Source organism: Hyposmocoma kahamanoa, unplaced genomic scaffold (assembly GCF_003589595.1).
Source record: "Hyposmocoma kahamanoa isolate Upper Pololo Valley unplaced genomic scaffold, ASM358959v1 63, whole genome shotgun sequence".
In the NCBI taxonomy this organism is placed as follows: domain Eukaryota; kingdom Metazoa; phylum Arthropoda; class Insecta; order Lepidoptera; family Cosmopterigidae; genus Hyposmocoma; species Hyposmocoma kahamanoa.
Window position 1 is genome coordinate 3,859,483 of NW_020653851.1, and position 3,895 is coordinate 3,863,377.

A 3,895-nucleotide genomic window follows, 5' to 3' on the forward strand; every position below is an offset into this window, starting at 1 on the left:
TTTTTCAAAATATGATTTTATAATACAATACTAAAAACAGCTATATTGCAATTTGGGATGGTCCTTTGGAAAGAGCTAAAAATCCACAAAGAGAAACAGAAGAGAAGTGACAAAGTCTAGCCAAACAGCGCCATAGACTGTTAAGGACAGTCAAGGACTGTAGCACCTATGCTGAGGCAGGACCCCAATTCAGGACTCGAATTTAAGAGAAATTTTAACCAAATCGTTCGATTGAATATCGTTCTCGAATTGAAGAGCGCTTTCCGAGCGATTCAGAACATTCGATTCAGAACATTCGGATACGATATCGTTATCCAACAGCGTTTATTAAAATCCTTTTATTTACATTTTTAAAATTTTAAATGTCCAAATTATACGAATGCATTAGTCTTGCATTAAAATAAATTAATAAAATTGAACCAAATCCAGACTTTATTTAAAATAACAAGATATTTCCACATTACATTCTTGCTTGCTCCGGTTTCAAATACGACAGTTTGACGTTCGATCCGGGTGTTGTGAACATAAATGAAAAGACATCGGTTGACAACTGAGTTACTGTAAAGTTCTGAATCGACCCCCACAAAAGAGTCGTTTAAATTCTATAGATTTTGAAAGAATGGAAAAAGAACGAAATCCTTACTTATTGAAATACTAATTAAATTTTTATTGAATTGATATTCAATTATTTTTTGTGAAATTACTCCACTAGTTTGTTATAATTATTAATATAAAGATCGAACACTCAGAAAAAACACTCAGAAAAAATTCCTTCGACCCGGTCGGATTCGAACCGACGTGTTCTTGCATACCGTTGCATATTAAAATATTGTTTAATATACAAAGACATCTCATTATTATATGTGGATAGATACGTATCATATTATAATACAGAATAAATATCTAACTACAAAATATGGAATAAAATGGCTCGAATAAAATCTATTTACAGTCGGTAATAAGGTACGTTCAAAATGTAGGAAACACATACCTATAGAAGGCGGATAAACGTGAAAAATCCGGTAAGTAAAACAAACGGCTAACCGCATACAATTTATAGTTGAGGAGAAGATTGTATTGTTTTCAAATAAGACGTTCGTTAGGTAATGGGAAAACACCAAAACTCAATGATCTTGTTATACTAAAACTGCAGTCACCGAGGTTCATAACCTTTTATTATTATGCGTTTATTGATGAAGTTACTCAAAATGCAGTTACCTGTTTTTTTCGTACTTTTTTAATTTGTTACATTCTATTGTATATATGTATATATTATAATAAGAATAACAACAAGCATTTCCATTTTATTAAATAATGAAATGAAATACGAAATATGTGTCGTGTTCTTAGGTATTCACGAGTGCTACTCATAGGACATGCTCATTTTATGGGATCTAAATCACGAAAATTTGATTTTTTCAAACAAACCAACGTTTCGAATCCCTTACAGGTCCAATGGTCACGGATGACCTAGATGGTTAAGTCATCAACTAGTTACGTGTAATAAATAATGCAAGACTCATTATACATAGGTAAAGTTATTAGCTTAAAAACTTAATTTTTAATTTATCAACGAACATTCCAATTTACGCTACATACGTTTTACAAAAATGTTTAGTAAATTAAATTGATTAATTAAAAGGAAATTAGAAATAAAATAAAACATTAATAAGTAGTACTGTAGTGTTATGTCCGTTTGTGATTTTTCATTAGAGGAAATATTGGATCCCAAACCGCTGATACGGAGACACAATTTTCTTCGTTGAAATTAGGATGTTTTTAATTTCAATGGCCTCTCGCAGCATCCTGAGTACAAACCGGACATCTTTTGCAAGGATCTGGGGTTTGTCAAACTTACCTGAATGTGTAGATTTATCTTTGACATGTTCGCAGACTGCAGACTTTTTTTACACAACTATGCTGCTCATAAGCTATATGTTTTTAGACGCTGGTGCGAATGCTTAGTTTCCTCTGTCTAATGTAAGAGAGGCCGCACTGGCAGCTTCTGTATTTTGTAAGGGGATATTACATTCCACGAGTTCTCAGGAAGTGAGAAATTTTCCACAGCGGCAAAGTACGCCTGACGATCTTGTCTAACACCTCTCACATTAGGTAAAACAGCAGGTCTCTGTTTGACTGTAGGTAAGTGGTTTCGCAAGGTATCTGTGACGTTGGTTACACGTAACAAATTTATACGCGCGTAAAAAAAATCTTTTAAGATTTATCATTATAATTTTTATCTTATAAGATTATCATTTCAGACGTCGAGCACAGAAGCGCTTCTCCTGACTTGCTGACGTAAGCGTCGTAATAAGTATAATAAGACATGTTTTAGGGCAACTATTTTGAGATCAGCATATCATGTCCTGAGCTCGTGTAAATCTAATTTTATCAATGAGTTAGATTCATAATAAAGGTAGACAACGAGTGCAGTGTAGCAGTAGAGCTCACTGGAGAGCAGTAGAGCTTGTTATGAAAGAGTACATCCACGGAAGTACTGCCATCTAACTATTTCTGCCGCCAACAGGTAATGTGAGAATTACTATATTCCAGTTTTGAAAGGAAAGAGTGCTGGTGAAGTTATAAGCACATGACACTTATTAACGTATGTCTGTGAGTGACGAGCGCAGTGCCAGTGCTCCTCAGATCGTTACGATTTAAAGTTCTGAGTGGCACTGCAACTGTTATGCACAGGTGTGTCGCTTATAACCAGGTGCATGATTTGTTCGTCCCGTCCCTTGGTATAAAAAACTTCCCCGTATAAAACTCAGTGACCTGAAAGAACTACTTATTTGAATCGAAAGGCGGCTAACTTTTTGCAAATTGTTCAATCAACAGATTGAGTCGTTACTTTCGCACGTTGTCTACAACTATTTGTTTGTACAATTGAACTAACTGTTACACATACTCAAGAACGTAAATGTTTGGTTACATTACATATGTATTTATTGGACATACAGGTAATATATTGACTATAACATTAAGTCGAAATCGGTCACTTAAGATATGGAGAGTCTGATGTGTCACAATACACGACCTAAGTGTGTTGCACAACAATATTGAGATATGTTTTTGCTCAAAATTCGTATTGTTATATTATATTTCAGTACTTTGTGTAATATGATAAAAATTAAGAGACATAAAGGATGTCGCTAATAATACATCTAGTATATGTATTTCTCTTTTTATACAATAATAATGTAATTATATAAATAATTACAGACAATATAACATTGTTTTAAGGTCTAGTATTAGCGTCAACAATTTGAAAATGTTTACAAAATATTTTGAAAGTGTAACATTTTAAGATTTTCGTGGTTATACACTGAACAATTATGATTGGTTATAAGATTCTTACCCTTTTACATCAGGACGTTTTATTCATCTCCCAACATTGATAAAACCACAATGTGATCATACGTCAAAAGTGCTTAAAGCACATGAAAGCCATAACATAATATGAATTATTTAAGCATTATAACTTTGTTTGTGGAATCGTTAAACCTCTCTCTTGAAAAGTTGTAATACTGCAGATATGGCCTCATTACGCCGAGTGTGGGATTGAAAAGCACTTCATTGTCTCGTAAACCTATAGTAACAGTCGTAGACTTGTTCAAAGCGGTATGTTTGAATTATTTTTGTAGTGCTAAAAATATCTACACACACGGCGTTACGGCAAAAAACAAAAAACAGAGATCTGCAACAAGCTCATAGAATTTGTAAGCTCCGCTAGTTCGTTCCGTGGCTTAGTTGGCATAGCGTCTGGCACGGTTTGTTGGAAGACGTTGGTTCGAATCTTTGTTTTAATAATTATAAAAATAATTGAATATCACGGTGAAACATCGGAACATTCAATAAAAAATAAAATTGAGCTCATGTCAATGAATTCAAGGTA